The 12,980-nt window shown below is 37.9% G+C and overlaps 1 protein-coding gene and 1 pseudogene across 2 annotated transcripts in view; both read left to right on the top strand.

Annotated features, from left to right (window-relative positions):
* The window catches only part of LOC106134103 (uncharacterized), a 169,267-nt gene that overhangs the window by 38,335 nt on the left and 117,952 nt on the right, over positions 1-12,980 (top strand). The window lies entirely within an intron of this gene.
* Positions 11,941-12,935, top strand: LOC132902037 (uncharacterized; annotated as a pseudogene).

Genomic DNA, 12,980 nt, shown 5'->3' on the forward strand with positions numbered 1-12,980 from the left:
TATGTATGTTTGTTAACTCTTTTTTATTAATAAGATTACCGTGGAAGTTACAAATAAATGAACTCGTGACGTCACGCGAGGTAGGCCCGCTTAAACTGATTAACCCGCTGACCTCCAGACGGGAATAAAGCTGACACTCTGAAATCGATTTAAAAACGACTGAAGAATCGATTTTGCTAGCGATGTAAAAATAATCGCGTCTTTGAGTGACAGACTGTAAAATATCGGGACTATTCAAAGAGTGCTGATAAGGTAAACGTTTCGTCTTTCTTTCCTCTAGGCTACTAGCTGTGCCCGCGACTTCGTCCGCGTGGAATAGTTATTTTGGGCATCATTGAACACCTCAAGGATGAATAATTTGCCCCGTTTTTTTCACATTTTCCATTATTTCTTTGCTCCTTATAGTTGCAGCGTGACGTTACATAGCCTAAAGCCTTCCTCGATAAATAGTCTATTCAATGCAAAAGGAATTTTTCATTTCGAACCAGTAGTTCCTGAGATTAGCGCGTTAAAACAAACAAACAAACAAACTCTTCAGCTTTATAATATTAGTATAGATAGAATCGAGCGAGAGAGAGCTAGATGAAGTAAGATCTGCCATGCCAAAGGCAGTGAAAGCCTTTTGAGGTGGTAATCATTACGAACTCGTTACACAAAGTGTTGTACGCGAATACAAGCTGCGGTAACCACTTTCCATCATAAGGACGGTTTGACTTTTTGCTAACGTAGCACTTACCAATAAATTTTATCATCAATTAACATAACTGTGTAGTTCCCGGCACATATAGAAACAAGGACCACTCCATTTCCATGGATGTCGTAAAATGCGACTAAGGGATAGGCTTATAAATATGGGATTCTTCTTTTAGGCGATGGGCTAGTTACTGTCACTACTTGAACCTCAATTCCATCATTAAGCCAAACAGCAGAACGTGGCATATCAGTATTTTTAAGACAATTGGCTCTGTCTTCCCCGCAATGGATATAGACGTGATTTTATGTATGTATGTATGTATTAACATAACATTCTTGCATTAGGTACTGTGTGGCTGACTGATGCATTTACAGAGAGACTGAAACTACTGGTTGTAAGACTATCGAATTAGTCATGAATTAACAGGAAAAAGAGAAAAATAATGTGTATATTTTTTGTTTAATCAAAAATTCGGACATACCGCCTGCGTGAAAATTGCGAAATTAACCTAAAATCTTAACAAAACAAAGAAATATCCCGAAACCCTTTGAAATAAGGACGTTAAATATCTTAATTCCAAACGGACTTAACAAAATAACATTTCTAATTACTCCGCCCTGGTTTGTAATGGGGTTGAACACCTAATTAAAAGGCAGGATAATAATACCTTCAGTCCTAATTATAGCCTGGAATTTGTAGATTAGACCTTTGTACAATTTTACAAAGAAAAACCTTTCTTTGTAATTGCGATAGACTATAATTTTCAATATCGGTTTTTACTAGGGCGTCTGAAGAATAAACGTTATTTTTCTAGACATTTTTTAAGCGTGTGGTTCTCGAAACCAATAGAAAAAATGATAGGACCACTCCATCTCTGTCCTATGGGTGTCGTAAAAGAAGACTAAGTGATAGGCTTATAAACTTGGGATTCTTCTTTTGGGCGATGGACTAGCAACAATATTTGAATTTTAATTCTAAAATTAATCAGCTGCGTAGTTGAACGTGGCCTATTGGTCTTTTCGAGACTGTTGGTTTCCAAAAAGCTGCTCGTGGCCTTTCAGTCTTTTGATGACAGTTGGCTCTGTCTACCCAGCAAGAGATATAGACGTGATTATATGTATTTATCTATGTACTTATTGGCGTATATTTTCGTATCAACGATGTGTAATATATTTTGGAATATTAAAAAGTAAACACTAGGTTTATGTATTTTCGCAAGCGATGGTCCATTCTAGAATATGTAACTCTGTCTTTAATACCAAGATTAGGTCAAGAGTACCCGAAACCGCCGAGCTTGCATGAAGAGAGTTATGAATGTGGATGAAGCGAAGGAAGTATGCAGAGATCGTGCCAAGTGGAAAGATGTAGTCTCTGCCTACCCCTCCGGGAAAGCGGCGTGATTTTATGTTATGTTATGTTTTAAATACATATCTCAGGAAAGAATCATGCTTTCATATCTGGGATAGGATTTGAACCTGTGCCCCCTTTCGTATTCGGGCACCTTATCAGTTCGACGACCGGCGTTTTTGGTTTCTTTTTAGGTACTTCAGATTTACCTGTTGTTAGTGCTTTAGTTCTTACGCCATTATCTAGATTATCATCAGGACGAGAAGCAAGTATTTTGCGGGAGACAACGCTCCGTGTAAAAATAAAACATTAAGACAAGCGCTTAATGTATGACCGTCAGCTATGACGTCACTAGTTACTACGCCATCAGATAAACATTAGCATCAAAGGAAATGTAAGTCGTTTAACTATTTTGGCACATAAACAATTGAACTATTTTTTCACGTGACTACGTAGGTGATGTCTTACGTTTTTTTAGGGCTTAGTGACCAGTAAAAGTTCTTAATAGTTTCGTCGTATTTGTGCGGTGTGGTTCCCGGTACCAATACAAAAAAGAATAGGACCACTCCATCTCTTTCCCATGGATGTCGTAAAAGGCGACTAAGGGATAGGCTTACAAACTTGGATTCTTTTTAGGCGATGGGCTAGCAACCTGTCAGTATTTGAATCTCAATTCTATCATTAAGCCAAATAGCTGACCGTGGCCATTCAGTCTTTTCAAGACTGTTGGCTCTGTCTGCCCTGCAAGGGATATAGACGTGACCATATGTATGTATGTCTATTATGCAATTTATTTGTAAAGAAATTACGAGCTTCTTTGCCATTGACGACATTTTGGTGTCAAAGGTCAAGAAAATTAACTACATATGCGATGCACTTAATCAAATTTGTACTACACCCACACAAACACACTATTAGGTTAGTGTTAATTTCAGCTCATGTTAGCATTACTGCAATATTCAGTATTTGGATTCAGAAAAGGACAACAAATTTACAAATTTCGAATTTTGTAATTCGAAGATGTTTTGACGGTCTGTTATTTTTTTTTCTTAATTTACGTAGGTAGCTTAGATTGAGTTGATAAATGGCTCGATAGTTACTGAGTTTTCTAAGGTTTTAGGCTAATTTAAGGCTAATTGAAAGACTAAAAGCTAGGAATAATCTCGTAGCATTATACAACAGAAAATTTAGATACAATTCGTCTCCGAATTTAAAATAGAAGAATACTGAGGCATAGACAAACAATTGTAGCGAGTTCCTATAGACAACCGGTTTCTGAACGACGTCACTCGACGACCGTAGCCCACGCGGCGCTTCGTGTATGACTCATGTATTACCATAAACAAATATAAACCGAGGATGGGGCCCTAAGATTAGATGAGCAATCAATAATTCTGTCTACATATTGTCAAGGCGTGGTAAGCGTGTGTAAGTTAATCTATACTAATTTTATAAAGCTGAAGAGTTTGTCTGTTTGTTTGAACGCGCTAATCTCAGGAACTACTGGTTTGAATTGAAAAATTATTTTTGCGTTGAATAGACCATTAATCGAGGAAGGCGAAGGCGAAATCGTGATGTTATATAGCGTAAAGGTCAAATTCAGGATTAATTTCAGGAATTTCAAATGTTTTAAAGGGAACTGTGTCGTGTGGTTCCCGGCACCATTACAAAAAAGAAAAGGACCACTCCATCTCTTTCCCATGGATGTCGTAAAAGGTGACTAAGGGATAGGCTTATAAACTTGAGATTCCTTTTTTAGGCGATGGGCTAGCAACCTGTCTCTATTTGAATTTCAATTCTATCACTAAGCTGAGCGTGGCCAATCAGTCTTTTTAAGACTGGTGGCTCTGTCTACCCCGCTAGGGATATAGACGTGATCATATGTATGTATGTATATTTAACGGGAACATCCCTAAATATCCACATCCATAACTTCTAACCGAAAATCCTGGGAATCCGGACCTGTTAACAGTATCGCCACAGCGTCCGGACAAGCCTGCACTCCACAACTATAATGCTACATGACTATAGTTTATAGTCAAGCTACATTTGACTTTAAAATGTAGTGATTATAGTTCAATTCACTTTGACGTCGTCACTGCACCCAGAACTTGCAATTTCGGAAGGCCCTTGTGATTATGACGAGAATTTCCCGCCATATTTCACTATCGGCTCAGTAAATACAGTTACGAAGCCTATTGTCCGTTAAAATTGAAATGAAAAACAAAGGGCTGCTCTCTGTTTCCATTTGAGAGACTTTATTGGTGTCATTTGGATTGGAAATTGAAAACATGTTTTTCATTTTAATTCATTTATAACTGTCGATCGTGTGTTTATAGTTCTCAGTTTGATCTTTATGTATATATATTTATGTTTGTCTGTGATTGTCTCTCGTTTCACTGATCCGATTTTGATGCGGTTTTCATGAAATGGCTAATCACACTTAGGAGGTTTGATAAATTTAACAGACTACAAAAAATGTGCACAGAAATCTTGATCTGTGTCGTGTGTCAAAAAATGTAAGCCTCGAGACTTGTGTTACGAGATACTAACTCAACGATACTTTGTTTTATAATAAATACTTATCTAGATTAACATCCAAGACCCAGGCCAATCGGAAAAAGTTTCATTTCTCATCATGCCCTGGCCGGGATTCGAACCCGGGACCTCCGGTGTCACAGACAGTACTGCCGTATGGAGGTAGACAGCGGTTATAAAATAAATCAGTCGTCGTAAAAACCTTGTTTCATTGAGACATATTAAAAAAAATTAACCACTGAATTGCAATATACTAATACACAGTCTTTTCGTCTGTCTACCCCGTCAGGGAGGATGTGGTTATACTTATGTATGTATGTATGTAACCACAGAATCATCCTATACGGAACTAATGTTCTGTTTTTCCCGTGTGTATTAATTTATTTATATCTGCCTTAAACAGAAATGTCAACCAAGCCCGCTCGACATTTTAGCCCCCTTTTTCAGGGGGCCATGTAACCACAGAATCATCCTATACGGAATTAATGTTCTGTTTTTCCCGTGTGTATTAATTAATTTATATCTGCCTTAAACAGAAATGTCAAACAAGCCCGCTCGACATTTTAGCCCACCTTTTTCAGGTTTACCAGCATAGCATCGTGGATGAAGCAGTGCAGAAAGCCTTTTGAGGTGGTAATCATTACGAACTCGTTACACAAAGTGTTTCACGCGAATACAAGCTGCGGTAACCACTTTCCATCACAAGGACCGTTTGCCTTTTTGCTAACGTAGCACTTACCAGTAAATTTTATCATCAATTAACATAACTGTGTAGTTCCCGGCACCTATAGAAACAAGGACCACTCCATTTCATTCCCATGGATGTCGTAAAATGCGACTAAGGGATAGGCTTATAAACTTTGGATTCTTCTTTTAGGCGATGGGCTAGTTACTGTCACTACTTCAATCTCAATTCCATCATTAAGCCAACTAGCAGAACGTGGCATATCAGTATTTTTAAGACAATTGGCTCTGTCTTCCCCGCAAGGGATATAGACGTGATTTTATGTATGTATGTATGTATAAACATAACATTCTTGCATTAGGTACTGTGTGGCTGACTGATGCAATTACAAAGAGACTGAAACTACTGGTTGTAGAACTATCGAATTAGTCATGAATTAACAGGAAAAAGAGAAAAATAACGTGTATATTTTTTGTTTAATAAAAAATGCGGACATACCGCCTGCGTGAAAATTGCGAAATTAACCTAAAATCTTAACAAAAAAAAGAAATATCCCGAAACCCTTTGAAAGTAGGACGTTAAATATCTTAATTCCGAACGGACTTAACAAAATAACATTTCTAATTACTCCGCCCTGGTTTGTAATGGGGTTGAACACCTAATTAAAAGGCAGGATAATAATACCTTCAGTCCTAATTATAGCCTGGAATTTGTAGATTAGACCTTTGAACAATTTTACAAAGAAAAACCTTTCTTTGTAATTGCGATAGACTATAATTTTCAATATCGATTTTTACCAGACCGTCTGAAGAATAAACGTTATTTTTCTAGACATTTTTTAAGCGTGTGGTTTCCGAAACCAATAGAAAAAAGAATAGGACCACTCCATCTCTGTCCTATGGGTGTCGTAAAAGAGGACTAAGTGATAGGCTTATAAACTTGGGATTCTTCTTTTAGGAGATGGACAAGCAACAATATTTGAATCTCAATTCTATCATTAACCAGCTGCTTATTTGAACGTGGCCTATTGGTCTTTTCGAGACTGTTGGCTCCCAAAAAGCTGCTCGTGGCCTTTCAGTCTTTTGATGACAGTTGGCTCTGTCTACCCCGCAAGAGATAAAGACGTGATTATATGTATTTATCTATGTACTTATTGGCGTATATTTTCGTATCAACGATGTGTAATATATGTTAACTAAAAAGTAAACACTAGGTTTTTGTATTTTCGCAAGCGATGGTCCATTCCAGAATATGTAACTCTGTCTTTATTACCAAGAATAGGTCAAGAGTACCCGAAACCGCCGAGCTTGCATGAAGAGAGTTATGAATGTGGATGAAGCGAAGGAAGTATGCAGTGATCGTGGCAAGTGGAAAGAGGTGGTCTCTGCCTACCCCTCCGGGAAAGAGGCGTGATTTTATGTTATGTTATGTCTTAAATACATATCTCAGGAAAGAATCATGCGTTCATGTCTAGGATAGGATTTGAACCTGTGCCCCCTTTCGTATTCGGGCACCTTATCAGTTCGACGACCGGCGTTTTTGGTTTCGCTTTAGGTACTTCAGATTTACCTGTTGTTAGTGCTTTAGTTCTCACGCCATTATCTAGATTATCATCAGGACGAGAAGGAAGTATTTTGCCGGAGACAACGCTCCGTGTAAAAATAAAACATTAAGACAAGAGCTTAATGTATGACCATCAGCTATGACGTCACTAGTTACTACGCCATCAGATAAACATTAGCATCAAAGGAAATGTAAGTCGTTGAACTATTTTGGCTCATAAACAATAGTACTATTTTTTCACGTGACTTTGTAGGTGATGTCTTACGTCTTTTTAGGGCTTTGTGACCAGTAAAAGTTCTTAATAGTTTCGTCGTATTTGTGCGGTGTGGTTCCCGGCACCAATACAAAAAAGAATAGGACCACTCCATCTCTTTCCCATGGATGTCGTAAAAGGCGTCTATGGGTTAGGCTTACAAACTTGGATTATTTTTAGGCGATGGGCTAGCAACCTGTCACTATTTGAATCTCAATTCTATCATTAAGCCAAATAGCTGACCGTGGCCTGAATTTGTACTACACCCACACAAACACACTATTAGGTTAGTGTTAATTTCAGCTCTTGTTAGCATTACTGCAATATTCAGAATATGGATTCAGAAAAGGACAACAAATTTACAAATTTCGAATTTTGTAATTCGAAGATGTTTTGACGGTCTGTTATTTTTTTTTCTTAATTTACGTAGGTAGCTTAGATTGAGTTGATAAATGGCTCGATAGTTACTGAGTTTTCTAAGGTTTTAGGCTAATTTAAGGCTAATTGAAAGACTAAAAGCTAGGAATAATCTCGTAGCATTATACAACAGAAAATTTAGATACAATTCGTCTCCGAATTTAAAATAGAAGAATACTGAGGCATAGACAAACAATTGTAGCGAGTTCCTATAGACAACCGGTTTCTGAACGACGTCACTCGACGACCTTAGCCCACGCGGCGCTTCGTGTATGACTCATGTATTACCATAAACAAATATAAACCGAGGATGGGGCCCTAAGATTAGATGAGCAATCAATAATTCTGTCTACATATTGTCAAGGCGTGGTAAGCGTGTGTAAGTTATCATCTATACTAATTTTATAGAGCTGAAGAGTTTAGTTTGTTTGAACGCGCTAATCTCAGGAATTACTGGTTCGAATTGAAAATTTATTTTTGCGTTGAATAGACCATTAATCAAGGAAGGCGAAGGCGAAATCGTGATGTTATATAGCCTAAAGGTTTAATTTTAGGAATTTCAAATGTTTTAACGGGAACTGTGCCGTGTGGTTCCCGGCACCATTACAAAAAAGAAAAGGACCACTCCATCTCTTTCCCATGGATGTCGTAAAAGGTGACTAAGGGATAGGCTTATAAACTTGAGATTCCTTTTTTAGGCGATGGGCTAGCAACCTGTCACTATTTGAATTTCAATTCTATCACTAAGCTGAGCGTGGCCAATCAGTCTTATTAAGACTGGTGGCTCTGTCTACCCCGCTAGGGATATAGACGTGATCATATGTATGTATGTATATTTAACGGGAACATCCCTAAATATCCACATCCATAACTTCTAACCGAAAATCCTGGGAATCCGGACCTGTTAACAGTATCGCCACAGCGTCCGGACAAGCCTGCACTCCACAACTATAATGCTACATGACTATAGTTTATAGTCAAGCTACATTTGACTTTAAAATGTAGTGATTATAGTTCAATTCACTTTGACGTCGTCACTGCACCCAGAACTTGCAATTTCGGAAGGCCCTTGTGATTATGACGAGAATTTCCCGCCATATTTCACTATCGGCTCAATAAATACAGTTACGAAGCCTATTGTCCGTTAAAATTGAAATGAAAAACAAAGGGCTGCTCTCTGTTTCCATTTGAGAGACTTTATTGGTGTCATTTGGATTGGAAATTGAAAACATGTTTTTCATTTTAATTCATTTATAACCGTTGTCAAAAGAATATGGTTCTAAGTTTGATCTGTATGTATATATGCGCATGTTACGTTTGTCCGTAATTATCTCGCGTTTCGCTGATCCGATTTTGATGCGGTTTTCATGAAAATGCTAGTCACACTTAGGAGGTTTAATAAATTTAACAGACTATAAAAAAGATCGCACAGAAATCTTGATCTGTGTCGTGTGTCAAAAAATGTTAGCCCGATTTTTTTCGGGTTCTGAATAACTGTTATAGCAATAAATTTATCCTTACCTAAATAAGGTAATGTACAAAAGGCGGCCTTATCGCCTCGAAGTAAGTTCGAGACTTGTGTTACGAGATACTAACTCAACGATACTTTGTTTTATAATAAATACTTATCTAGATTAACATCCAAGACCCAGGCCAATCGGAAAAAGTTTCATTTCTCATCATGCCCTGGCCGGGATTCGAACCCGGGACCTCCGGTGTCACAGACAGTACTGCCGTATGGAGGTAGACAGCGGTTATAAAATAAATCAGTCGTCGTAAAAACCTTGTTTCATTGAAACATATTAAAAGAAATTAACCACAAAATTGTCAATATACACAGTCTTTTGTCTTTTCGTCTGTCTACCCCGTCAGGGAGGTCGTGGTTATATGTATGTATGTATGTAACCACAGAATCATCCTATACGGAACTAATGTTCTGTTTGTATCTTATGCATTAATTTATTTATATCTGCCTTAAACAGAAATGTCAAACAAGCCCGCTCGACATTTTAGCCCCCTTTTTTCAGGTTTACCAGCATAGCATCGTGATAGGTCACCTAAGCCTAAGCTAAGCCTAAGGCTGGGTGTGGGCATATTGTAAAATAATGAGTATGTAGACAAAGTTTTTAGTATAACTTAGTTACATACATACATATGGTCATGTCTATATCCCTTACGGGGTAGACAGAGCCAAAACATTCTTGAAAAGACTGAACGGCCACGTTCAGCTATTTGGTTTAAAGGTAGAATTGAGATTCAAAAAGTGGCTTAAAAAGTAGTCTTAGTCGCCTTTTACGGCATCCATGGGAAATAGATGGATTCCTATTCTTCCTTTTTCTATTGGTGTAGGGAACCATATGGCACTACATTACAACATTTTATACCTACTTTCGCGTTAATTTAATAGAACCTGAGAGGTAATTTCACTCCACTTAATGGTCAACCATTTGACCTGCAGTAATTGGGTATAGAGTTCACCCACAAAACACCCAGAGTGCAGAAAACAGGTTATGTTTAGTTTATATAAGCCAAACAGCTGAACGTGGCCTTTCAGTCTTTTCAAGACTGTTGGCTCTGTCTACCCCGCAAGGGATATAGACGTGACTATACGTATGGAACCGATCTACGAGGTTTGCAAACTTACCTATATATTTTTCGGGTAAAGGAAAGGGCCTTTGGTAGTTGAAAACTTAGCTATATATTTTAGGGTATCCCAAAAAAATCAAAGTTGTTTTTTTATAACGCATACCCTCTAATTTTGTTCGAATGATGTCAAAACTACCGTATATAAAATTTCATCTACTTAGAACCACGGCAACCCGTGCCGACTTACATCGGGAAATGTGGGTACTTGTTTACTAGGCGCGCGGCAGCGAGCGTACCGACATTCATGTGATTACTTGTTTGTTTTATGAGTGAACGCATTGTTTTCTTTCAACCAAGATGTCGGTGGAGTTACGCAGTTCAAAAAAGGATATTTTCTTAATAGGGAACGTAAAACATCAAATTACTGGTTCAAAACTTCCCTCAAATGGACAAATACTCGCAGTTCTATTTTACAATATTCGTGAAGTGAATTTAAGTGTAAATGAAAGTGCAAATCTAGCTATTCGTGAGTGCATTATTTATTGGGAAGAGGCACGTATTCCAAATAAATCTTTTCCTAACTGCGTTAAGAAATTAGTTAATTTATACCAAGTTTGGAGGGATTTACAAAAAAAATCTAAAAAGACGCAAAATGTGTTTCAGCAGCGTCGACAAGATTTTGTTACGAACTTAGACAACTTATTTGATATTGCACATGCCGATGCGCTTCAATTAATAAAGATTGACGAAGATAGGATCTTCTTACAGCGACAGAGAGAGCCAGGTCGGCCTGGTCACTTAGCTGGAGTAGACAAAAAACTGGCCGAAAAAGAAGAAAAGGCGCGAGTTAGGAGCATTGAAGAGCAAAAACGGCGTGCTAAACACTTTTCAACTGTGTTGCCTTCAACTTCATCTCATGTTCCTCAAGAAGATTCATCATCTGATTCTGAAAAAAAAAGTACACAAGAAATAATTCCTGTATCCGTTGAGAGCACACGACCCGAGTCTAATATTTCTGAAAGGAAAAGTTTCCTAACTCCAAAATTGGTTGCTGTATTAGATCGGTGTCAGATAAGTATGAGGAATTCTGTTTATATAATACAAGCAACAATTGAAGCTCTTGGGCATAACATTGACGAATTTCTAATAAGTAAGTCAACAATTCAAAGAGTTCGTACGGAAAAGCGAACAGAGCGCGCAGAGGCAATTAAAGTTGATTTCCAGAACAAGGTACCAGATACTGTAACCGTCCACTGGCATGGGAAGCTGTTTCCCGCTTTAGATTCACGCAAATATAAAGAAGAACGTCTTCCGATACTTATTACATATGATGATAAAGAACAACTACTTGCTGTACCTAAATAGGACAACTCTTCAGGTCGTGAACAGGCAAAAGCTGTTTGGAATGCTCTTTTAGACTGGAATCTTGAAGACAAAGTGCAGATGCTGTGCTGTGATACTACTGCTTCAAACACAGGTCGCATTAATGGCGCCTATATGCTCCTGGAACAGAAATAAGACAGGGAAATGCTTATATTTGCATGTCGCCATCATGTATACGAATTAGTATTGAGAGGCGTATTCGAAACTAAAATCAACCAAATTACGACGAGCCCTGACATCCAATTGTTCAAAAAATTCCAAGAAAACTGGAATAACATAAACTCTGAGAAAATAGAGAGTCATAAAAAAAAGCTTTCTTGTCTGAGTGATGCAAATATTAATGAACTGCTAGAGTTTTACCGGAGTGAGTTAACTAAAGATATTGTTAGAGACGACTATCGCGAATTAATAGAGCTTTCAATAAAGTTTCTTGGCGGTGATACAGATAAATTTAAGATACGGCCTCTAGGCGCCATGCACCAAGCTAGGTGGATGTTAAGAGCTATTTACTCTCTAAAAATATCATTTCTAAGCACGCAATTCAGAATCGCAAAGAAGGAAAAGGAAGCCCTCCTTGACGTCTGCCTATTCATCGTCACATCTTACGTCAAACCCTGGCTGCAATGTATTTTGGCAGTGAATGCTCCTTACCAGGACCTGCGTTTTAAAAGCCATGAAGACTTACGAGGCAATTGCCAAAAGTATCTCAAAGGCAGCTTTACAGAAGTTCTGTCAGCACTTGTGGTATTTGACCGACGAGGTGTCTATCTTGTCTCTCTTTGATGATAGTGTAGACCAAGAGACTAATCTAGGTTACTAACTTGTCCAAAACGATTCCATCAGCTCTTGGGAAACGGTACATGCCATCAAAAGAAGAACTCTGTGGCCCACTCTATGAAAAAAAAACTCGAAGACTTCGTTTCCGCCAAAAGCAAATCTTTGTTCACTCGGCTGAAACTTGACGACAGCTTTTTCAACGAGTCTCCTTCTTTGTGGTCAAATAATGCTTCATTTCAACAAGCTAAAATGATGGTACAGAACTTAAGAGCAGTAAACGATACCGCCGAAAGAGCAGTCAAGTTGATGCAAGACTTTCATGGCTTGATCACTGTCGAAGAGGAACAGAAACAATTTTTATCACGTTGCGTACAAGAACACAGGCAGATATATCCAGACTGTAAAAAGCAAACTCTGAAAAGGAAATATGAAAAATAAAGCCCTTATTACTATTTACTGATGTTACTATGTTTTATTTATTGGATTGAAATTAAGTTCTTAAATCTCCCTTATCTTCCCTATTTTCTCCATACTAGCTTTCAGATTCAAACTTTGAAGCTAAGTCGGCACGGGTTACTATTATCAGATTGCAATAATACTTCATATTTAAGACTTATGGGTCAAATCGAAAAAAAATAGAGGGTATGCGTACCCAAATTCCCAAAAAAAAAAATCGCCCTTATAGCCTGGGACACCCTAATATATTTTTAGAGTAAGTGAAAAGACTTATGGTAGTT

The sequence above is a fragment of the Amyelois transitella genome, chromosome 8 (genome assembly GCF_032362555.1).
Source record: "Amyelois transitella isolate CPQ chromosome 8, ilAmyTran1.1, whole genome shotgun sequence".
NCBI classification, from domain to species: domain Eukaryota; kingdom Metazoa; phylum Arthropoda; class Insecta; order Lepidoptera; family Pyralidae; genus Amyelois; species Amyelois transitella.